Genomic DNA, 26,868 nt, shown 5'->3' with positions numbered 1-26,868 from the left:
CCTATATAAAATAAAAGCAATGTAATTTGAAACATGCTTTAGTATGATTTATAAATATTTTTATTTGTTTTATAAAATTTATCCGGATCGGATTTTAATTCAAAGAAAAGGTTCCTGTATATTCCGTATTCTCGTCGAAGCTGGAAAATGGGGTGAACCCACCACATTTTCCTAACATACTTCTGACGGCGGCGTTTTGAAATATAATATATTCCAGCTAAAACGATAGCTCTCCTTCGGGAATCCATTATCACAAAGTAAAGTCGCAAACTTTCTATTTTACGCATGCGCATTAGCTAGCAAGTAGTAATTTGGCGCAATACACGCACGGATGTATGAAAACGAAAATAATTTACGATGAATACGCTACATGTGATGCTTCCGTTCTAACGCGGGCATGAAAATCCGCCTTAATTGTATTACGTCAATCAAGTGACGTAGGAGCATTAACGTGTAAATTCCCAAATATCTTTTCTTTAGTACACAAAGGTATATTGTAAATTGGTCCGTACATAGGCCTAATCAAAAGCATTCGCAGGAAAACATGGCTAAATTAATAATTTTGACAAGTCACAATAGGTAGTAACCCTATACTATCCAATATTGTCCAATAGTGTCAAATTGTCAAGAAATTGTGAAAACTGGTGGCAAATTGTCCGCTTTGTCGAATTTTGGTGGCAAATTGACCGCTGGTAAATTGTCCGTACCCAGAAGAAAGCATCGAAGTGGCCCATTTCTATGTCTTCGATTGTACATTTTATTTTTATTTACATATAATCTACATTTTATGTATCAACTGTAAGTAAACAGAAAGTGTTTGAATCACTATTGTTTTAGATCATCCTATACATGCCTGTCGCTTCTCGTTTCTTTTTGTCCATGGTGTCGAAGTCTTGTGCAAGGTTTGTATATACTTCTTTCCAGGCTTTCTGCTTTTCGATCTTGTCTTTATATGAGTCTGTAGTCTTGTCCCATAGACAAGGTCTCATTTCCACTAATTCAATGAAATTCAAAACATCGTACTGAAACACTTTAATCATTGTCACTTGATGAACGATGAAATGAATTGTCACTGAAGCAAGACTTCAGTGCACTGCAGAAAACAATCCACTAAATCAAAAATCTACTTCAAGCGGAAATAAGTAACATATAGCTACACTCACGCAGAAAGTATGGCACTCCAGAATAGTTTCATATAAGTGTTAAACGTCAGTTTAATCCACCCCCTGTCAACTTGACCTACTTCTGTCCTTGATCCTCTGCGGGCTTGCATAGTTGCATATAGATAGACGAATCGAGTACCTTCCTGGAATCGAACGGAGGAAACGGAACTAAATTATTTTCTTCAGCATAGGAGGATTTTTTCCAGGGGAGATTTTGTTCTAGATAGGCCTACATATGTAGTATGTCCGATATAACATTCATAGATAACGTTTTGCAATGCATCTTGTATTTTGTAAAACAAAAACATAGGCAATTTCGGCTGTAGCCTGTTGTGTTGATTAAATCAAATCATGCTACAGTGAAACCTCTAAATAACGGACACCAATGGGACACGAATTTTTGTCCGTTACTGAGAGGTGTCCGTTACAGGGAGATTACAGAAATTTAATTTCTCACAACGCAGTAATATACAGTATGCAGTAATATACAGTAAATACATTATGTATCAGCGTAAATTCGTAAAATTCAATATAAAAATACTCCAATCAGTACGTATTTCAATAACTGGGAGGGATGAAGGAGAAATTTATTTCTGTTAAATGTTAATTAGGGATAATTAATTAGGGTAAGCATTTTTCATTTATTTCAGATTCTCAGAACCTTCTCAAAAGATCTGTTAAGAAAGAACCCACTGACCGGTTGAACTCTTTTGTTTAGTGAAAATTGCATGCTTTTTCCTCTACAAAGGTAAAAAATCTCATTAGCAAGTGTCCTCTGAGAATCTTCAATACGGTTGCGGAAGAAACATGTATGTGTATGTGTGTTTATGTACTGCATCTGCGTCAGCGGAATGGATGAAAAGGATAACTTATTAGGAGTGCATATGTTTATTGAACCCATCCCTAATCACAAAGAATATCCTCGTAGAGAAAGTGAAAAAGGAAGCCGGGAAAACTCTAACCCAGACTTGTTCCAGTATCATAAGTAAAAGAAAAACGTCGATTTAAAAAAAAAGTAAGAGAGGAAATATTGCTCGTTGAAAATGTTATTGTAAAACAAGTAATGTTTGTTTTGTTATCTATGAAATTGTCCGGAAAGATGCAAGCCCAGAAGAAAAAGGACTAAATTTGTTAGAGAAGGGAAGATCTTTCGCATAAAATTCTTGATCATACGACTGACCCTGCATGAGTATTATTGCCTATTAAAGGTTTTCTAAAATTTCTACCAGAAAGCAGTTTGTTGTGGACAGAAAAAAGAATTTCAAGTTCATCTTGAAGCTGTTCTATTTGATGGTTCATCAGGTCAGTACTCATGATAGATACACTTGTGGGGAAAAAGACGTTTCTGTCTACTGTAATATATTGCAAAACCGAAAATAATTCCTGTCCGTTATGAAGAGGTTATTGAAACTTTTAGGGCAAGAAAGAACTGTCCGCGTCCGTATCTGAGAGTGTCCGTAAAAGGGAGGGTTTTGTTACGTAAGAGAACATATATTTTTGCCGGGACAAAAAATTCTGTCCGTATTATAGAGGTGTCCGTTAAGGGAGGTTTCACTGTATTATACAAGATATTCTTCTTTATGCATTCCTTTCCCTCTTATAACAAACACCCCCCCCCCCTTTCCAAATTATATACTAAAGACAATCCACACAAAAGGAAAATGCTTAGGAGAAACCTAATGGCTATCAATGATTGATGGAAGGAGTCTTGCAAACTATTATATTTCTATATTTTCCCCTCGGGGGAGACTAAACAGAAGATCGAAAAAACAAGGTTATCTGCTCTTCTTGTGTGTGTGGATGTGTGCGCACAAGGTATATGGCCTTCTTTTGGTTTATTTCTCTCTCTTTTTTTTTTTTTTTTCACTTTTGTTGCCATAATTTTAACATTATTTAAATTTCTCAAAATTGAAACAGGCTGCGATCAAGCTATTTACAATAATAATAATAATGATAATAATAATAATGATAATAGGTTCTGGAAAGGCAACATTGCGGCTGCCTATTCACTCAGTCCACAATTGTTCTATGGAACAAATGCCAGACAAGACACAGTACATGAATATTTTTATTATGATCTATAGGGTAAAACAGTATGCAACCACAAGAATGGAAATTTTCTTGTTCTGTTTGTGTTTTTTCAATTCTTTTTGTAGTTGTGTTGTAGTTTTTATTTACTTTAATTTTATGTACAACCTTTGTTATGCTTGGGAATGCCTACTTCTACGATTATGATGGATATTTATACCGTACATACTGGGTTGCATAATTAACAGGATAAACACTGGACAACTATCCTAGATTCATAATTTCTTCGTATCTCCATTTTGTTCATTTCCGCAATGTTGATTTTTTTTAAAATTGTGACTTCATATATGCTCACATATTCTCTATCAAAACGAATCCAATGACCCCTTTGTTTAAATTGTTTAAGTAAGTTTCTGCTGTAGAAGATAACAAATTAATATAGTCCGCGTTGCCGTAGTTGGATAATTCAAACAAGACACGAATTTCCCTTGCTGAGAATTTATGTAAATAGTAAGCCGCTATATTTGTGGTACCTTATAACCATTTTGATTATTTCATTCTGCATTATATATTCATATGATGTGAAAAAAAATAAAAAAAACTGAAGCAAACAAAAAATCCAAATACAGGAAAAGAAACAAGAATACACAATGCCTTGCCACTCACTCACTGTATCTAGATTGAAGAAACCTATCAGCAAGCCGGCTCCGTCTTTACCGGCTGCGTGTGCATCCACGCATAAGAAAACATTGCCGCCGACAAAACCGGAGCCGGAGCCGACACCGACATGTCGGCGGCTAGTCCGGCTGCACTTGCCGGAGCCGGGAGTTCCACTGGCTTTTTTGCCGGGTCGGAAAGCGTGTGCAAGCTACCATTTGATTACATTGCCGCCGATTCAATCGCCGGCATTGTCGGAACCGAATCCGGCATTGCCGGGGACGTGTGCAAACGCTGTAAGTATGGGTAAAATTGTGTGTGTGAGGAAGCAATTTGAACTTCCAACTAATTGATTTTGGCCATCATAATAACAGATGTATGAAGTCATGCATTGTCCTCGTGAAACAACGCTTTATTTTTCGCCAAATGCGTCTTTTTTGTGTGTGATTTCATCACTCAAACGCTGCAACATATTTGCATAATACTCACTGTTGATTCTTATTTATTTATTTATTTATTTTAACCTTTTTGAAATTAATGAATGAAACATCCCACGCGCATCCCAAAAAACTGACTCCATGAACTTGCCAGAGTCGGAACTGTTTTCGCGTTTGGAGCCGATTTTTCCCTTTCAGTCCATTGTTTTCACTATTACTTCGTCTCAGGTGTGAAGTGATGGACCCATGTTTCATCCATGGTTATGAATTGACACAAAAACTCGAATTTATTACTGTAAAACTTCGCAGACACTCGATTGAAACATCCTCACGACGCTGTTTTTGTGCCATTGTGAGCAAACGCGGCCACCTTCTGGCACGTAGCTTTCTCATGTCCAAATTTTCAATCAATGTGCGATATACAACACTTTTTGAAATGCCTACTTGTCTGCTAGTTCGCGCACCTTCAGTTGACGATCATCCGATACCATTTTGTGGATTTTCTTCATATTTTTCGTGTCCACCTGATTTGGTCGACCACTGCGATGTTCGTCTTTGCAGCACGTACGGCCTAGTTTAAACTCTACCAGTCAATATTCTTTTCACTGTTGTAAACAAACGAGCACACTCCCCCAGAGTAAAATCTAGCTGGGCATTGATATTGGCTGGACTGAGACCTTTCAGATGAAAGTATTGTATTACATAGGTACATAACGATGGCCCATTTTTCCCCCCATTTTTTACAAATTCAGTAAGAGCGTTCACTATTGATGGCTATCAAACAAATACTGAACAATGTAACGTCTTCAGACTTAAAACTTAATCTTTATGAGGTTAGTAATTTCGACCATCGTAGTTTTTCAAACAAGAACCGCCATTTATACGTCAGGTCGGGTACTTCTGGGACTACCCATGATGTACAGACTGGTCCAAAAATCTGGAAACACCCAAACAAAAGGCAGGATTTTAAAAGAATTGCAAAAGTAACACCGTAGGTTAGTAGTACAGGTGGGGCAAAAAGTTTTTAGGACATACGATGTCTATGGCCGCCATCTAGGGGCCGCGGTGGCTCAGTGGTAGAGCGTTCAACTCTGGTGCTAGGGGTCTCGGGTTCAAAACCTGCTCCCGCCAAGTGAACTTTGTGGTGGACAAACACCGTGTGTGTGGGTTTTCTCGGGGTTCTCCCGTTTTCTCCCACTTTCTTCATTCCACCATTTCATTCATTACTCATTATCACCGTCTCCTTTAGCCTAACCGGCATAACCGTGGGACGTAAAACTCAAAATTTCATTTCGTTTCATTTCATTTTATGGCCGCCATCTTGAAATCTGCCATTTTGAATTCACTTGCACTTTCTTAAATAAAAACCACTTATTTTTAATGCCTTGTTCTCGTTTGAAATTTTCTCAGGAATTCATTGCTGTTTTCGTTTTTGCCTTATCACTTATCATAACTCTTCTTTGAGAAAGGTTTGGACAAGTTGGTCACCCACTATGACAAGTGTTTGAACATTGGTGGAAATTATATCGAAAAATAGTTTGTGTGCTGTTTCGTGTAAAAATAAATTTGGCTTGAACTAACGTGTTTTTGTATTTATATATTTTTTCAAAACTCCTAGTATCATACTAAATTTCATAATGTACCCCTGCCGAGTTGTGGTCGCGCGTAATTGCCGAGTTGTGGTCGCGCGTAATATTTAAACATTTATATAATATGACGGCCAGAAATCACGGTGTGTAGCGGGTCAATATATGATAATAGTACATTCTCCTGCTCCTATATATCTCTTGGATTTACTTCCACTTGTAGAGGGTATAGAAAACACGTGGTCGGGAATATACTATCTAAATATGCTGTCATGTGCTTACAGCAGAACATTTAAATCTGATTCCAATGGGCTATGGAGTTAGTTAAATCACAATTACCGCCCACAAAGTTACTCCGGGGCTAGAGAATCCATTGAATTTTGATGATGTAACAAATTTCGAAATTGTACATTGATGTCGATAAAAAAGAAAAATCATTTAATGTGAGCCTTACCAATGGTTTAATTACAGATGCGACATTTAAACAGTGACCAATGTTACTAACACATTTGAAGTGGAAAAACAAAGTCTGAATGTTCAACTTGAGTTCTCCTAGTAGAATGTTTAGGTCATCGTGACTTCAAAATTTTTTTAAGTGCGTTTTTTTCTTTTAAAAAAAATGACAGTTCTTGATATTTATTACATTATGTCCGCCTGTAGGCCTAGTTTTTTGTGAACTGTTACAAGATGTCTATTTCGAAACCACTGGTCTGTTGGATCTGTTAAAACGAATACAAGACATCGATCGTGGTTTGTCTTGTAAGTATCGAAGCTTGAGCTCGCGTTGAAAAGGTTAAAAGTATGCGCTTAAGGCTTAAATATTTATTTATTTAAGTTTTATACACACTTTCGTGCTGTGAATATTATTATTACTTCTGATAGGTGAATTACTAGTATAACTTCGGAGGAATTATAATTAGAAAAAATCGTTAAAATGTAATTTTCATAAGGTAAAATTTATTTTTCTTTAGCTTCTACGTAATTCACAATGGTCGTGTTGTCAAAATTATCGTGAATCTCATACCTTGCATAGGGACATAGGCGATGCAGTTTGTCATTGCGAATATTTCACGTAAAAACTTGACTGCAATGAATTAACGTTTTATCAATCTTTTACCTTATTAGTTCTTAGGCGTAATAAGACAGATTTTTAAAATATATCCATCAAAAAGTAAAATTATAAAGGTAACCAGGAAAGTTCTGTCGCTTTTTGTGGAGCTCTGTGTTCAATTGCCCTCACCGTGAGTTGAATTCGAATGAAGATAAGGCGAAGGTCAGTCGGTGTGAAATATCCAACATGCTACCTCGTTGTAGGAGTTCAGTTACACCGTGAACTTGCGTAAGGACAGAGTGAACATGGTACTTCCACAGAGTGACATAAGGGCGTATATGCTGTACGAGTTCAAACTGGGTTCAAACGCCGCTGCAGCGGGGCGGAAGATACACCAGGCCTTTTATGAGGCTGTCATAACTACGCGAACAGTGCAGCGGTGGTTTAACAAGTTTAAAGACGGTGTCGAAACACTCGAAGACGCACCACGTGCCGGAAGATCCAACACATGTCCCAAACGAAGATCTTCAGACAGCAATTGAGGCGAACAGTGACCAGACATGTGAGGAACTGGGACTACAATTCAGTGTGAGTGGAGAAAGCATTCAGCAGCACCTCCATCAGCTTGGGTGGTCGATGGGTCCCACATGATTTGACTCCGAGCAACGCGAGAAGACATCTGTCTTTCTTTGCTGTCTTGTCTGAGGAAGAAGACACATCTGGACAGGGTGTTGACATGTGATTAGAAGTGGGTCCTGTACGAAGCTCTACGGCACTGTCATCATTGGTTAGCATCCCATGAACCGGTTCCAAAACAACCGAAACCAGCACCCGAACACCTCCAACAACCGAAGTCATCCTTTGTGTTTGGTGGATTGCTCTGAATCGTGCATTGGGAACTACTACCAGCTGGTCAGAGCATCATTGCAACTGTGTACTGTCAGCAGTTGAGCCGTGTTCAAGAAAAAACTCAAAACTCTGGTGCCAGCATTTCTGAATCACAAAGGGGGTCCCTCCTGTTACAGGACAACGCTAAGCCCCACGTTTCTAGGATGACCCGGGACATCATTCTACGACTTGGATGGGAAACACTATTGCATCTCCCATACTTCCGGGACATTGCACCGTCCAATTATCACCTGTTCCGTTCCTTAGACAATTACCTTAGAGGACGCCAGTTCAGATCCCTAGTAGAGGTGCAAAATGCACTGATACTTTCTTCGCTTCACTGCAAATTCTATCGTGATTGAACCCATGACCTTCCAGAATGTTGGCAGAAGGTCGTCGATGCTGATGGGGACTATTTTTGATATTCCAGGTACGTCTTAGGTGACATATCGATGTTCAAAGGTGATGGGTGAAAAAGCGACAGAACTTTCGTGGTTGCTTTATAGATGAGAAACAGCAGTCCTGCTTACAGCATGTGAAAATATCAAATTATGGTCGGTAATTTGTAGTATTGCCCACGAGACGAGGCGAGACAGGTTTTTGTGTGATGAGAAGGAGGTCTTCCAATAGAAAAACAATTTTTTTCGAGATGAGAAAACATTTTTAGGGCACCTCTTCGAGGAAAGACTGTCTCAAATCGCGTCTCGTGGACAGTACTAATAATGTGCGACCAGGACGTTAAAGAACGAAAAAATTAGAAGAATACCAAGGATAACATTAAGGCAACTCGCAGCTGAATGATTGAGTCCTGTAGGCACTTTTTCAAAATTTTTCATGTAATTTTGTAGAAATGAAAGTGAAAATTTATGAAGTATTTTTAGTAGTAATAAAATACACTGTGTACTTTAACTAGGTAGTGGTTTCGAGTCATAAGTCATTAGTTTATGGCTGGTGATGCCAATTTTTAGTTTTATTTACGAATGATGACTACATCAACAACATAAACTTATAAAAAGCGGATACAGGACTAAAATATAATAATTATACAAAAGAGGTATGCACGTGTTACCAATAATAGATTTTAACCATATTTATTGTAATGTGTGAGAGACAGTATCCGCGTAGTAGTAGTAGTACGATATGCGAAGGAGTTCTCGCGATGGACATTTAACGAAATAACAGAGCGTGAAGATACAAGCTTAGCTTTTGTACTAGTTTTGAGATGAAATTTTTGTTTTTCATCCTTATGCAACACCGAGGACGGAACCTCACTATTAACATGGACTCCGAACCATGACTGGGGCTTGAATCTGGTGCAGCTGTGGGTGCACTGACCACCAGTGTCGGCTTTAAAAGATTTTAATTTTGGGTAGACCTGCTCTCTCGCTTATGGATACATATATGCATTTGATTGATTAATAACAAAAGGAAATTACTTTTACAGTAGTGGTTGATGCTATTTGTTAAAGAATTATCTACCATTAATATAAATAGTGGAAAGATTATTTACTCTTTATCGTATCTCTTAGATTAGATTTTTTCAAAATTTTTGGGTAGGCCCGTGTCTGCCCGGCCTACTCGCTAAAGCCGCTACTGCTGACCATCATTCAGGATCAGCCTTGTGACCTTGCAAGGTTTGTAATTGTAATACGTTTTTAAACGTTAAAGGATGATTTAAAGATGCTAGAGAAATTTGTACAAATTACGTTTAATATTTGCAATTTAATATTTATTTAATTATTTGTAATTGAAAGTAAATAAATACGTGTCCGGATCGGGGTGGGAACCGAGTCGGCAGCGTAAGTATCTGGGACCTTGCCGACCGAGCTACGTTGAATTTCACAGTTACACAACTATATATGTTGCGCTTGTATCTCAATCCTCGGCTATTTCGGTAACTAAAGCCTGTCGTGAAATCCTTCGCACGTTGTATTGAAGGAACAGACTATCACAATGTAGGCCTACTTAAAAATTATTAAAATCGGTTGTTAGCAAGATTGGTATTCCTATTGTTAGTTTGACGAAATACTTCGAAATAATGTAGTGAAAAGCATATATAATCTGTTCCTGCGTTACCTAGAAATTCTTGCTTAGTGAGGTTTATTGTCTATGTATATGAACCGAAGAAGGAAAAAAAAAAGCTTGAGGAAGTAGTAGGCGAACAGTAGTGTGTGGGTGTTAGCATTATTTTCTGAGTGACTGCATTTCCTGTAGAACTGTTCAGGATCTCTCTTGAAGATGGTGCGTACTAAAAGAGTCTCAGAACCAGTTAGTCGATATAGACAACATGTGTGCATGGAGACATATTTTCTAACCAATAAGAATTCCTGTTAGATTATAGCAATTGTATTTTTCAGGAGTGTTTCCGTTGCTGTTAGTTGTTTTAAAGTGTTGAAAGTTCCGTCCTGACGCAGATATGGTTATTTTATCAGGCAAATCTTATGCATATTTTAACTTCCTCTTCTGCCGAAAAGAAAGACTTCTTTTGGACGTTACAATAATAAACATAGTCATATCATCATTTGTTTCACATAGTTGTTATTAAGTTACTAGTAATCATTTGAGAAATCGTGGTAAAAATACATAATACTGAAAGTCACGGAAAATATGTCAAAGCGAGCCCCTTCCATTCCCCCGCAAAACAGTAGTCGAAACTTCCTACCGCACCCCGACCAGCTTCCTTCCGCTGTGCCAAGATAGACTCGCGTTGGACATCCGCCCAAGCTAGAACCAGGAGTGGATCGAAGTTTACGAGTTGAAAGGCCGCAGAAAGACAGCAGCTCCGAGTTCTGCATCATTTTTTTAATTTACTCCGTCCTATGACCACGTGTCGAAGGTCACATGACATCAGCAGTGGTGATGTATGTGTGTGTTGTGGTGTGTTAAATGGTGATTGTGTATATCATTTGTGATGTGTTTGATTGATCAACGTGCAGAGATGTGGGCTAGTGAATTGCACTAGCGGCAAAAAAATATAAAAAAAAAAGTTGGCAGGGATGATACCGGCCGACTTCCCTAATTCCTCTTAGGAATACTATGTTTCAGAGGAAGAAAAGTGTTCCACTCATGCCCACTGCAGAGAGACCTAGAAAGTGAGAATTATTTAGTATTTGAATTTAGATCGTTATCTTTAATCATGGTATTGCGTAGTTAATGAGTAAGAACTTATACCTAATTTTCCGATAATACAATAAAGTATGCTCATTATTGATATAAAATAATAGAAAAGCCAATTTGCCTGTCTGAAAAAAAAAAAATGAATTTCATACTGTAACTGGATTCCTAATTCGCATATCAGAACAACACAAAATTATGGAGAAATTTGTTAAAGTTGTGGCGCTGATCATTTTAGTTTTCGTATATAGATTTATAAATCGGTATGGCATACGTCCAAGAGGAAGGTTTCACCGCAATCTAATAAGTGTAAGATAGTTCTCATTATAGCGCTGATACTCTTAGATATCAGGTACAAGATTGTGCATTTTATACTCGAATATGAGGACACTACATACATACATACATACACACACACACATACAGACAAAAAGACACAGAGAAGGAAGGTTAAACTCCTGTTGTATGATCTGTGGTGGAATTCCTTATTATACTGAAACAAGAAAGGCATTTAAAAAAAAAATACTTAATCAGTGTTTATTATTACGTGAAAAGAGTTAACATACAGTTAAATTTTAGAAAAAAATAATTTTTATAATAAATCGGTGAAAGTATGTTGCGTACTGACTGATATGAATTAATTAATTCTTTATGCCAAATGTCATTATCGTAAGCTATGTTACTTAGTGTTATTTTATACATGTATACCTTTTATGGAATGTCATTGAACAGCAAGTCAAAATAGTGCAGTATAAAGCAGAGTTATTCAGTATTTCAGTATACACATCTGAAATTATTTTTGAAGGTACGAATATGCAGATGGATAGATTTTTTTCCCCTTCAAAACATAAAACGTAGTAATGAGTATACGTCAGTAGCGTAGCCAGGATGTGTGTTTTGGGGGGAAGCAAGTTCTGTTGTAGGTACATATAGAAAAATTACAAACATCAAAAGTACCAAAGTACATTGTCGGACCTCTTTGGGGGGGGGCCTCTGGGCCCCCTTCCCTACGCCACTGGTATACGTAGTAATGATAGGGAGTGAACAGTTTAGGTTGTTGAACATGCCTGTGTTAATATCATGTTGAGTTCCATAGTTATATTTATTTCAGTTTAAGTATAATTTGAGCTGTTTTTCTTGATCTTTTGCATCTCCTCGATATTTTGCATCCCATTTTATTGAAAGTATAAATTTCTAAACATGCAAAAACTTTTACGTAGCTAACTAGCTTTAGCTAACCTTACTAAAGCTAATTTTATACAGTTAAGAGGAAAATACAATTTTCGTGTTCAAACATCATTAATCGTATTTACCTATAAAAATGCCCTTGTCAATTGCCATACACCTAAAAACTGTAGTTGTAATTTTTTTAAGTACCTTTTAGATGCACACACACACACACACACACACACACACACACTTTATATATATATATATATATATATATATATATATATATATATATAAAATATATGGCGCTTAAAGCCGAATACACTTAAACTGGCTTCACTCAGACCATGATTCCGGTTAAAACTCGAAACTTCAGAAAATGGCACTTCAGGTTTTCATATATAAATTCAAGTATGATTCATGAAATCTTACTGTAATATTTTCCTCGTGGTCTTGGTTGTAAACGATAGTTGGGCAGTATTATAGATTTAGGGAAAGTTTGGAAAATTATCTTCAAAATTACGAAATATTATAAGTATAATAATGCATTTGACAAGACATCCTTATCCATTATGAAAACAAAGTATTTGAAGCCTTTCATCGATGTACGTGATCTTATATTCGAATAGTAGTTCAGATTGTACTTCAATGAAGAATCTTGCGGCTTCGGTGGCTCAGTGGTAGAGGGATCACCTCGTGTGCATCCGAGTTCTCGCCAAGTAGGCTTTGTGAATCCCATGTGAGTGAATTTCTCGAGATTCTCCCATTTCCTCTCACTTTATCTTCATTCCACCATTTCGTTCAGCATCATCGCCGTCTCCCTTACCCTTAAACGTGGACCGTTAATAATGATAATAATAAAATGAATCTTTCTTCATTATCACTGTTGTTTCATAAAAACTATAAAGCAATTTGCAGTGAAAACGTTTCACATCATACAAATTTCGCCATCTGCGTCTTTATAGCACCATAAAATTGCTTTGTGCGCTTATTGATTTCCAGACTGTGCAGATAATCTGAGAGAGAGAATTCCTAATTCATTTAACATTTTTTTTTTTTTTTTTTAAATTTCCAAGGATAGTACTTAGGAATATTTAGTTAGTATTCATAATTCAGGAAAGTATGGGAAAGGAAAGAAAGGTACACGGAAGTTTCGTTTACTTAATCTAAGATTGATAAAATTCTAATTTTTAATTGCTACGTAAATAGTAATTGTCATAACAGTCGCTCTCTCTCTCTCTCTCTCTCTCTCTCTCATTCATTTTGTTTTAAACTTCATTGACAAAAGAGTACATGAAAACATCTAACTTTTTCCACAACGATAATTCTAATACTATTTGTCATTTCACTGCTATATCGAATATCTTCTCATACATCTTCGGAAACTTGATTGATACAAAATTTTAATAGAATTAAAACAAAACAAGTATATATATTATTTAAAACTTAAGATGATCAGCAACGTTAAGCAGTTATTTATAGTTCTCTAACCCGGTCACTGTGAAATTCAAAATGTAAGTTTTTCTACTACTTTTTAAACTAGAATTGGATTAACGTACGTTTCTTTTAATAGATACGTCGTGTTTTGATAAGTAAATTTAACAGTTTGCCGTTGTACAGTTCTTATTTTACATCTGTAAGAGCAAAAGTACGTACACTCATGTCCAAAATTATTGTCGCATGTCTATAAATATGTTGTTGTAGGAATATAATGTGATAACGAATTCGCCCGGCATTTCTTATAATATTCATATGTGTAATCGTCAAAGACATGTATGTGGAAAATTTCATGTTTAAAGAGCAGTAAATAAGAACAATAAAACGAAAATAAAACTTTCTTGTCCATTTATCAACATTTTGTTTTACTCATTTTAATTTTTATTTATAATTCTTTTTCTATGAAATTTACCACAAATATACATTTCCTGATTATACACATAGTATCAGTATTAAAAGTACTCTGCAAAATCATTATCAAGTTATATTCTTACAAGAAGATAGTTATAAATATGCGACAATCATTTTGGACATGAGTGTACAGGAATACCATATTTCGATAAAATAAATCCCCACGAAAAATGGGCTTCCCCATCTAGACTCCGAACTATGAAAACATGTACGATCACTCAAACCCCAATCATTTCACGGGTTCGACCTGTTTTATAAAGTTATTAGGACGTAAAATTGAATGTGATGTATTCGAGAAATACTTCTATATATTGCAAGAACTGTAAGTCCGAATATTTACCGCGAACTCAGTCTTGGAATAAACAAAAGGAGATTGGAGCAGAAAATTATACAAAAGTGAAAAGAAGGTCTGGGTAGGCATACGAAATGATCGAATGGTTTGGACACTATCAATCAGATGTTTGTGTGTTCGAACCCTGTAGAAAGTTGTTTTTCTAAGTGTGTTCTTATTTTCATCCGGAGAGTGAGAACATTTCTTTGAGTAACTCCACAAGAAATAGATTAAAACCAAATTTGGTCTGTTCATTAATATTACAAATACTATGGAATTCGATCCTTTATACTGTTTCAAAATGGAAGCCGTTTGAAAATTTTAGAACTTCGTAAGTCCCTGAAGTTTGGATCATGTGATAAAAAGTGATTTCTAATTTTGGTTTAAAAGAAAACTTTGGACAGTTGTTAAAAAGATTATTGAGTGTTTTAAATGACTTGATAATGTATGTCACGAAGATTGAACCGGGCATTGCCGCACTAGTGAAATCACACCATTCTCCGGTATCTCTTTAGCTTTCAATTTTAATTATATTTCAATATGCAGGTTTTGTTGCATTTGTATTTTTCTGGTATTTCAATATGCAGATCTTATTAGTTTCATATCGTACTTCTTTCATTCAAGTTGATTTTTAAACAACTTTGCACCTCTTGAAAATGATTAGTAGATCAATTTTTTGTTCTTAACAGTATGTATAAAATATGTCTATTAGAGCAAAGTTCAAAATAATATTTAAAAATATTTTCCGGTATTAGACTGTAATTATATTTATCTCTTCCGCTTATTTTCGCGAACCCCAGGTTGAGGAACCCTGTTCTAGAAGTTGTGGTTTCCGAGATATCATTGTCAAAAGAATTGGCCACAAACATGTAAACTTTTTTTCACTACAAACATATAAACCTAGCATTTTAATATATAGATGTAAAAAGCTCAAGCTCCAAAGATAAATATAAATGTGGGGAAAATACTTGCTGTTGTCTTATAATATTTATGCATATCTCGTTTGGATTACTAGTTACACATTTCACAACTTCGAGTGAAAAAATGAAGGCAGAGAAGTGTTTGCTTTGCTTTTTATTCATTCATTCAGTGAGATTTGGTATGAGGCTTAATCTTGCACTGAAGCTGCTCGTACTGTAATTTTATTATTAGGAAATTATCTGTAATCATGAAATTACTCTGCTACGAATTAATCATATTTTAAGATTTGTATAAAATTTGCATAATACTAGAAAGTAAGCAAAATTTCATTTGAATATTTTATATAATAAAATTCCCATTTTTGGTCAGAAATTTGCGTGTACATAAAATGTAACTTTTAGTAAGTTGTGTCTTTAAAGAAACAAAAATTATATAATCTTTCAATGTACACTAAAGAGAATTATAATTATAACAAGAATATATTTATAAGTACGTCAGAACAGAAGAAATCTCTCTTGATTGACCTCATGCAAAAGAAACATTTTTTCTTGGAAAGACTGGAGGTGTTCAGTTGGGATCTATGTGAATGACACCATAGAAGAGAGAAAAATTGGAAACACATGGTTTATTTCTCGAAAGATGTATCGCGTAGTTGCATAATGAGCATATTTGTAATTTTCGACTCTTTTGATAGTGTTATCGTATGTACTATATTTTATAACACTGAAACATCAAAGTTTTTATTCAAAAAATGTTCTTGTGATTTTTTCAGTTTTATTTCTTCAAAATGTTAGTAACCGAAGTTATTACCTCACAATGCACAGGGGAATTTTAATATTCAGAGTTTGTCGAGGAGAATAAAAAGATAAATTGCTGAAAGAGTTTTACCTTCGTGCGTGCGGTGTGTGATCCTACGGTCTATTCGTTACAGATATATAGTCTCTACTATTGTAGAAAGGAGGCAACTTTAACTAAGACAGGTATTAGTAAACATTAAAATTAATATTCAGTCTTCGAAATACAGTCACACCTGGATAACTGAGAAAACTCTAATACTGGAAATCTTGACCTTCAACATTACCTTTATAACTGAAACATGGGCTGTTTCAAACTGTTAAACTGTGTGAGATATCTCTATAAGTAGAATTAAGTTGACGGTCCCTTTATGATTCCACGTATCCAGATTTGATTGTATATGTTCTTTAATTGCCAATTATTAAATAACAGTACGGGAAAATCGTACGGAATAATAATATGGGAAAATCGGTTTGTTGTAAATGTGGTTAAAAAGATTCTGTCTGAATGGATCAACTAAGTAAAATATATTAATACACAACTTGTCAATAACATTATTACAAGGTCGTTTAGGTATAATTCATATCTAGAATTATGTTCAACCCGTTTGACATAGAATTCTTCCCCATCATTTTACTGCTATGTTTTGATTAGTTTCTTAACTATCTCGGTCTAGCGTTAAGGCAATCAGTCTCACTTAAATTCAAAAAAATAATACCGAATAGGAACATCATGTTGATGATATAATTCTGGAGACCTCTAGATGATGTAGAACTTCACTTGGTTGATTGATTTGGAGTTCCCTTTCCAGGCCGACGCTATATGAAATTTGGATCTATAACTTGATTTGGAAAATGTACCACATGGGTTCCCGCGCCAAAGGTACGCACAACTAGCCATAGCTATGCAGAGATACATAGGTCTTCGCGTCGAACAGGGCATTAATTGCAAATAGATCATTCAAGTCTGATCACATCATGCTATATTTTATCGAATGCAATTAATTTCTTTCGTAGTGATTTCGTCATGAATGAAAATACTATCAAAATTAATATTTAAACTATTGTCGATATTTGTTTTCAGTAAGGTTACATAGTCCCAAGGTAATAGTTCGGATGAACTCTCTCTTTTAATAATAAATGCAGTTTTTAAAAATCAATATGTTAAATAAATTAGGTTTAGTTCGTTAGGTCTAAGCACGGACACTTTTTTTGTAACGTTAATGATATGAAAAATATATAATGAAGAATAGTTATAATAAACGAGAATCGGATCCTTTAGATCATTTTATAATTTAAACATTCAAATCAGTATTATGATGATCTTTTCATCTCATTCTGTATAGAGTATATGACGATCAAAATGCAAGAAAGGAACAGAATAACTGAGCAAATAAAGTATTTTGGTGCAGTGCCGCCGGTTCTATTAACATTCAGTGCAGTGTTTTCTTGGATATGAGCCAGATCGTCGGCTATGCGCGTACAGTGAAATGCACAGTCTGAAGGTTTGTCGAACGTATCGTTCTTTATTATTGTAGGAAATACGGAGAAATTCCTTTCTACAAAACAGGATTATGCTTGCAAGAGACTATTTTCATATAACTAAGGAAGAATTAGGTTGTGTAGGTTTTCGATTTGGATAGCATTCGTAAACGTAAGAGAACACGGATAAGAAAACCTCAGTAATTCATCCTGTGGCTTAATAATCTTGTAGGTTCATCTTCCCAGGAATAAAACCTCTCACTTGGATACTGTTCTGAACGCAGCTAATCCAGTCTTTGTTGTTATTACTCATTTCTCTCTCTCTCTCTCTCTCTCTCTCTCTCTCTCTCTCTCTCTGTGTGTGTGTGTGTGTGTGTGTGTGTGAGAGAGAGAGAGAGAATGAGTGATTGATTGAGAGAGTGTGAGTATGACTGACTAAGTGAGAGAGTTTTTATTTTCCATATCTTCGCCTGGGTCTACCCATAGGTCTCTTTCCCTTAGGCTTACCGACCAACGTTTGGAATTCATTTAAACACATCTTAAGTAATGTAACTAGCTTTTTTCGGTATTACAAATTCTGTAAAAATGATGTACATTGTTTCCCTCCTAACCAAGTCGTAGGCCTTTCTAAAATCAATAAATAATTGTTGTACCGTATATTGTATTCCCATTTCTTTTCGAATATTTGTTGAATGGTAAATATCTTATCAATAGTTGATCAATTTCGCGTAAATCCTCACTGATAATTTAATCTGCCTATGGGGTCAGTCTTATTAACATTGAGAATTTTATAGAATGTTGACAAAAGAGAGAGCCTCGGTAATTACTACAATCACTTTTGTCGCATTTTCTTGTGAATTTCACCAGGCGGGAGCTCACGTGGTTCGGATTCCACGTTCAGCTGTATGCCCACGTTTCGTTAGCCTCGCTGCTGAAAGGGACACTAAACTGAAAATCAAATCAAATATTCTAAATTGGAACAGTGATTGATCCTTACTACCTTGTGACAAATTCTTGTACGAGATACGGTTAATGAGTCTGTGTTTCATCCCGTAAAATAGTTGTATATCAGACCAAAGTAACAACAGGAAAAAATTGCTCAATTAAATAATATTAGGTGCCCCAAGCAACCTCAAGATTTAATGCATTTACGGTGTGCTATATTAGGCAAAAGTACGTTGTAAGCTTGGAAAGACAATTGTAAGTTGATACCCTATTATGAAAGTAATAACATTAAATGATTGTAGAGATAAGTTGGAAATAACACCAGGTGTGTGTTTGCAGTGAAATGTTACTCCAAAATTGGCAGTAGAACTCCTTTGTATTAAGAATTTTGAACCTGAATCAAGATGGCTGCCGTGATGGTAGTATACACTAAAGATGCGGATCCACCTCCATTACCCCTATCCAAGGTATGGTGTTTTCCCTTTTACCATTCCAAACTTACAAGAAACTTTTGCCTCATATTGTACACTGTAAGTGCATTCGAAATGTTAAAACTGTTTGGTGCCCCATTTAATATTATTCAGTTGAGATAATTTTTCTCATGAGTTACTTTGATCTAATATGGAACCATTTTAGGGGCTGAGATTTAAAAAAAAAAAAAAAGTAGAAAACTCGGAATTCGTGAAATAAGGATACCCATTTTTCATAAATATTGTCAGATTTTAACCGCCACTTGACCATGCTGGATATGAGTGAGTGGTGCCATCTGGGTATTGTGGGCGAAGTAGATCTCTCGAGCTGTTCATTTCACGGTGAGACGCGTGGTATTGGAAAAGCGTAACGAAGGAATGGGGCAACTGCAGTCATTGCTCTGCACAAGATAAATATACCACCGCCACGGGTTTTCGCCATCCTGAAAGTCCTGCAAATCAGTGAACGATTTGTCTACGCATCATGCAGCGTCACAGTGCAACAAGAAGTGTCAGTGACCGGCAGCATAGTGGTACACTGCATACAGTGAGAAATCCAGTCAGTTAAAGCCGTAGCTGCAAGTAGTGTTTCTTCCAGACATGTTTTTTTTGGGGGGGGGGAGGGGAAGCACTAACCCGGAACTCTAATAGTGCTACCCGGAGGAGAACAAAATAATACACCCATAATATAATAAATAGAATAATACCGTGTGAAAATATGTGCCCCTCCGAATACTAAGTGCCTCCTCCCGAACATTTATATGTGAAACAAACGTTGCAAGGCGAATCTCGTCAGGATTCAGTCAGCGATTTCACGAGCGCTGAAACAAGACCTGGGACTCAAACAATTTACAGGTCACTTCTTGACTGTTATGTAGTGTTGCCACGAGACGGGACAGAACCCTCTTAGACGAGACACGAGACGAGACAGACTACTTGTCCCGTCTCGAAAACGAGACACGAGACGAGACGGGACGTCTCGTGAAATGTCTCGTCTCGTCTCGTGTCTCGAAAATGAAAACGCTGGCGGGAATGGCCAAGATTGAAATTGCCAGTGGTCATATAGATTGCAAAAGGAAAATCCCCTTTGTGAGAAAACATGTTGAAAAGCCTTCATACAAAAGTGTCCTCTGTCTATTGAATGAAACAATCGTGATACATGAGCTTCCAGGAATATCATCCTTAATGTCTTGTCCCCAATTCCCCTTGCTGTAAACTGAGGAATACTCATTTTTTTTTTTTTTATTTCTGGCTGGAATGATGACAAACAAAATCAAAGACAGGGAAGATTTTTACAAGGTCAAGAAACCGAACTACCACCACCATCTATTCAATTTGAAAACTGGGTAAGGTCTACACTTGTCTTTATTCTCTGGTGGCGGTATTCTTTTTGCTATATGAACCGAAAACGGCAATTGAAGTATGTCATCTTGCAACTAAAATTTTGTCTTCTCTCTCTCTCTCTCCCCCCTCTCTCTCTCTCTCACACACACACATAAAAACACTTTTACCATTTTACCAATCGCTTGCTTATTATACAGCAGTCATGTTGTAAAATTCACCTCTTCGTTTGGAAGGCGGGCGGACGACAAAAGAAGCAAAGATATTATCGACGAACCCTTCAAATTGTTTGCTTTCAGCAAATTTATGATACTAATAATAACACTTTAGGTAAAGAAATTTTACAGGGGGACCTTCGTTTTGTTACGCGGAAATGTTTGATCTGACCAGAGTGCGAAATTGCCCTCTGCTTCCATGTTGAGAAGAGGGGAATACTTCCCTTTCCTAGTGAATAATATTCATTAGGACCTGAATTATCTTCAGAAATTGTTTCTTACAGGCGCACTAAACCTCTAGAACTTGATAAGTGTAAAGAACATTTGGTATAATATTCATGGAACTTCGTTGAAAGCAGAAAATATCATGAGAATGATCAAAATTCGAACATTGAAGAATATAATTAACAGAAAAGAAATAGGTACCCAAACCATGTTTTTAAACCTGCTATAAAATGTATAACCTATATTTTTAATAATTCCTTACTCCCATGAAAGTATCCTGGGGAGGATATTCTCTCCATTTTTTTCAGACTGAAATCCTTTTATCCCGTACGATTCCCTCCTCTGACACAGTACAAAAAAACAAATGTTGTTAAAATCCATACACATGACCCTTCCGGGACTCAACCCGGGGCCTTCAAGCCGATGGTCTATCGCCGCAGACCGTTCGGTTTGGTATGAAGATGTACGTTGTATGATTGCAAATAGATCCCGACAATATAAGGAACTTTAATCCAAAATGGCCACCCAAAAATCAACTTTTTTTTTTTTTTTTTTTTTTTTTTTTTTAGCCATTAGCTAATCTGGGTGTACTGTCATGAGTTTGTTACACAAACGGGGCAAGCACCACATAGTAGCACACACCCCGCGGTTATGGGAACAGATTTGAACCATGGAGATGAAGACTGGCCCCAAGCATTCTTTCGTCCGATGTGTCGTTCAGCTCCCATTACTATGGCACTTTAAGTAGAGCTTAGTGTGCAGTAACATATAAAATTTCAATCAAATACTTTCCATTACTCAATAAAATTATTTGGTTCCGAGCTTTTTTTTAAAAAAAAAAAAATAATTGCAACAAATCTATATATGCTAAAAAGGAAAGTACATTTTGGATTGTTATGGGTTAACACTGTGAAACCTAAAGGCTGGAATATATGAAATCAAAGTGTACACACATATCTATCTCTCTATTTATCTATATATCTTTCCATCTCTCTCTCTCTCTCTCTCTCTCTCTCTCTCTCTCTCTCTCTATATATATATATATATATATATATATATATATATATATATATATATATATATATATATACAGTCACTATAAAGCAAGTGGGCTGATAGTATACGATAGTGTCGGTGATGATGACACCTTTACATCGAACTTTGCTTGTCGTGTAAACATTATTTAACATTAGTGTCTTCATCTTCGACGTACCTATGAGCAATTTACTGTATATTCGTGTATTGAAACTGGTGAAACAAATTTCAATGTTTTAGAATGAAAAAAAAAAAAAAAAGCCAGGGTCGAGAAGCCTCAGACAACTAACAGCAGAGATATATTATCTTGTAAACTATTTGTCCTTGCCTTGTGAGCTTATTTCAATTTATTTTTAAGACCTTTAGGCAACTTTGGCCGAATGGATGATGATGGGAAAATTAGTGGAATGAAGAAAGTGGTAGGATACTAGACAACTTCGAGAAAACACACACATTCGAAAAATGAAATGAAATGAAATGAAATCTTTGAGTTTTACGTCCCACGGTTATGCCGGTTAGGCTAAAGGAGACAGTGATGATGAGTAATGAATGAAATGGTGGAATGAAGAAAGTGGGAGGAAACGGGAGAACCCCGAGAAAACCCACGCACACGGTGTTTGTCCACCACAAAGTTCACTTGGCGGGGCTGGGATCGAACCCGAGACCCCAAGCACCAGAGGTGAACGCTCTACCACTGAGCCACCGCGGTCCCCACACACATTCAATGTTTGTCCACCACAAAGCTCACATGGCACTAACCGAGATCGAACCGACTACCACATACACCAGAGGTGAAGGCTTCACGGTGTAGCTATCGTGACATTTCTTGTCTTGTGTGTTCTAGGTAATACTTGTAACTTACAAGGGAAGGGAGGGAGATTATATATCGAAGTGGAAGATGGTTTATATACCAATCGAAAGCACTAATGACGCCTATTACAAAACTGTAATAAAAATTTTCCGAATGCATATACTATGCGAGTTATATGGATATATAGAGTGTCCAGATAATCCGTTACTACCCCTCGAAATCGCAAACGATAAGACAGATGCCAAAACTCGAAAACATGTGTTTGATCATTTTAAAAGTACAACGTATCAAATCAAAAATTCTTGTCACAAGGCCACCCGCAGTGTACTGGGCGGGGTCCAACTCAAAAATTACAAAAGGTAAGGGGGTCAAGTAGCATATCGTTCGAAACTTCTTGGGAAATGAAAGAAGACGGAACAAGTCTCAATAATCTAAAATTACCTTGTGCAAAATGGTGGCCGGTCAAACTGTCAGCAAAAACGTCATTGTAAAGTCGATGGCCACCTCCCAAAAAATCCTGAAACGGTGAGGCAGATGTCAAAACAGGAAAACATGTGTGTCATCATTTCAAAAGTACAATGATTGGAAGTAAAAATATTTGTCTCAGGGTCCTCCACAATGTCCCAGGCGGGGTCATGTTCAAATTGTTCAAATGACAAGGGAGGTCAAGTAGCACATCGTTTAAAGCTGTTATTAAATGAAGGCAGAAAGAACAAGTATGGACGCTCTACGATAATACTGTGCAAACATCTTGCATTTTAGTTGTTCTTCCTGTAACCGGGTTTTAGTTTATTTTCACTTTAATTCTTGTACTCAACGGAAAGAAAGGAAATGCCCCTACTGTGAGATTCTGCTCTTTGAGCCCAATAATATCTAAATAAAGAAAATAATAATAAAATAAAAGCAAATTAAGACATACAGAAAAGAAACGACAACATTTGACATCTTTGAGTATAGAACTGACTAGTTAACATATAATGTACTTCCACGAACATAAATAAGTAGAGGTTGGAGCCATCAGAAGTACCTCTACTTATTTATGTTTATGACTGCACAACAGTGGTACTTATGCTCGTTATCTGGTTTATCAATTATAAAATGATTCAAACGAAAGAATTCCTTGCACCAGGAAGAGTAAATACGTACAAATGTCTCAGAATGAAAATAAGTGCCGATTGCAAAATGGAAAGTGAACGTGCTCAGAAAATCGAAATGAAGATGTACATTTTGACCGGCCGCCATTTTACACAGGGTAATTTTAGAGGATCGAGACTTGTTCCGTGTTCTTTTATTTCTCAACAGCTTTATTTGACCATATTTGCCATTTGAAAATTTTGAGTAGGAACCTTGTGGAGGACCCTGGGACAAACATTTTTACTTTCAATCATAGTACTTTTGAAAAGATGACACACATCTTTTTCTTTTTTGACATCTGTCTTACCGTTTCAGTTTTTTTTCTTTCTTTGGAGGGTGGCCATAGACTCTACAATGACGTTTTTGCTGACAGTTTGACCGGCCGCCATTTTGCACAGGGTAATTTTAGAGAGTTGGGACTTGTTCGTCTTCTTTCATTTCCCAAGAAGTTTCGAACGATATACTACTTGACCCCCTTACCTTTTGTAATTTTTGAGTTGGATACCGCCTGGGACTCTGCGGGTGGCCCTGGGACAACAATGTTTGCTTTGATACATTGTACTTTTATAATGATCAAAAACGTGTTTTCCAGTTTTGGCATCTGTCTCATCGTTTGCGATTTCAAGGGGTGGAAATGGATTTTCTGGACACCCTGTATATTCATATAACTCGCACAGTATATGGACTCGGAAAATTTTTATTACAGTTTTGTAATAGGCGTCATTAGTGCTTTCGATTGGTATATAAACCATCTTCCACTTCGATATATAATCTCCCTCTCTTCCCTTGTTAGTTGTATCTTGATTAGCATGGCGCAGCCTGCTACATTTTACTTTCGTTCCCATGGTATGCTGCTATATTTTTACGAGACAAGACGAGACAAAACGAGACAAACGAGACGAGACGAGACGGGACAGAATCTCACGAGACGAGACGAGACACGAAACGAGACATGATTTGCACGAGACGAGACGAGACAGCCTGAAGTCTCGTCTCGTGGCAACACTACTGTTATGTTACGCCAGCAGAATGGTGAAAGCCAAACGTCTCCTCAAACGTTACGCAGGAAATGATCACAGGACAGTTCTCTTTTCTGACGATAAGCTGTTCACAGTTGTGCAGTTCTTTGATGCTCAAATGACTGTGTACGCATCCATTTTTGGGAACAAAGGGTGAAGACATCGGCTATCGTGTACTAAACCCCAGTGTGGGAGCCGATTGTGAAACTACTGAGTACCACCATGCTTCCCAACCAATAGTTCCAACAGGATTCTGCTCCCGCGCATAATGCTGGTCAACATAGGAATGACTACGGGCCAACTTCTCAGACTTCATCTCCACATCCTCTCCTTTTAGCAACCCGGATCTTAACCAACATGAATACTGTCAGTGGTTAATCATGGCCTGCAATAGGGGATTCCTGAAGCGCGCACTGGTGGAGACAACTTGCTACTTCCCCATCGACACTGTTCGCACTTCCATTGACAAGTGCCCCGCCAGACTCCGGGCCTGCATCTTGGCTCAAGGTGAATATTTTGAAAACTGATTGGTGCTCCTTCCATGTATCATCTTGCAAAAGGATGTCAATATATTTCAATTTCTGCGTCTTTGTTTCAACTGCAAGCCTCTGACAGTAATTAGGAAGTAACTAAGTATATATATATATATATTCTCTGGTACTGCGAAACTCTCAGGCTATAATTCGGGAATAATGAAGCATACTCTTAATGTTTTCACAGCCTCAGGCACAAGGTTGCCAAGTAATAACCACATAACTATAAACACGGGATTTTTTTCGGGAGATTTTCAAAATATTTTATTACTTCCGTATGTTATCCAAGGACGGCATATACTTAAAATCTATCTATCTATGTATATATATATATATATAATATTACTGCAGTTGGAACGAGGAATAGCTTGCATTTCTGCTTGAGTCAGAACGTGTAATTCCACTTTGAAAAATTCAAAGTCTACTTTTTCCTTACAAATAAGAACATTTTTCTTTCGCAGGTACTATTGCAGAAGTGAACACAACATTCACTGAGTGAGTGATAATGGTGTATTCCTTTTATGTCTCCGAAACAGTACTGCTGAGTTACAACCAAAGTAACTCAGGAAAGGAACACTTTTGTCGTAAAGTTTTATGAACTTCCGTGATTTCTCTGCTTTTGCAAATCTAATTAAATTAAACTTAATTTAGTTTGACCAGATTTAGAAAGGGAAAAGGAAGGGGACACCCGGCATCCTGACATGATTTGACAATCCACGCAGATAGTCGTTGTTATCTCGTTATTCTGGAGAAAGAAATCTCTTTTCAAAATAACCAGATTTTTACTTGTTCAGCCTTATGTCAGTTTTAATTTTTGTATTCTTTTAACATTTAACTTGTACCAGAATGAGGGTTATCGATTATCTTTTGAATGTCATATTTTCTGACTGAATTTCTTGTAGAAGGGTTGACTTTTCCTTCAAAAACAAACTGTATAAATCCACACGGAAAATTACTAATACACTGTATAATGAGCCAAAAACAGTACGCTTCCTTCCCCATTTCTTGGGTGAGAAAAACAACATTTTGCGCCCCGTTTGCATTTTTCTCAGGACACCGGACGACTTTCTGGAAAAAGGGATTCATCCCGTTGTTAAAGGAGCTTCGGTTATCCCAACTTAATTACATTTAAAATGTATAACTCGTATTTCTATCTTAATTAGGGTTGAACAATGTGTATTTCTAATAAAAGTCTACGACTTTGCTGAAAGTGGAAATATTTTGTTAGAAGCAGAACCGTTAAATACATTTTTATGCCAAACCAATTGCATTCGAGCTGCCAAAGTTTGTAAGAGCATTTATTTTGAAATGCTGAATACAATTAAAGAAGGGACATTTTAAGTTGTTTTCTTTTCCTGTCCTCATCAGTACGTTTGCTTGTCAGACTAAAGGTTTTGTTACGGCATAGAAGAGAGCAGGCCCGTATCCAGGGGGTTCTAAGAGGGGCCGGCCTCCCTGAAATTTTCACGGTAGGCTTGCAAATGAACTATAATACGGGGAGCCCGATAATATAGTTGGATTCCGCTCTCTTACATTTTTGGGCTGGGTACCTGCCTGGAAGACAGTGTAGACCCGTAACGTAAGTTCAGTAATTCTTTTATCATGTTATT

The 26,868-nt window shown here is 36.7% G+C and overlaps 1 protein-coding gene across 13 annotated transcripts in view; it reads left to right on the top strand.

Annotated features, from left to right (window-relative positions):
• The window catches only part of RhoGEF2 (Rho guanine nucleotide exchange factor 2), a 656,727-nt gene that overhangs the window by 321,339 nt on the left and 308,520 nt on the right, over positions 1–26,868 (top strand). The gene's annotated exons all lie outside the window — the stretch shown is intronic.

Source organism: Thermobia domestica, chromosome 9, assembly GCF_964235325.1.
Source record: "Thermobia domestica chromosome 9, izTheDome1.hap1.1, whole genome shotgun sequence".
Lineage (NCBI taxonomy): Eukaryota > Metazoa > Arthropoda > Insecta > Zygentoma > Lepismatidae > Thermobia > Thermobia domestica.
Note: the sequence above shows the minus strand (reverse complement) of the source record. Positions and strands in the feature narration are given on the sequence as shown.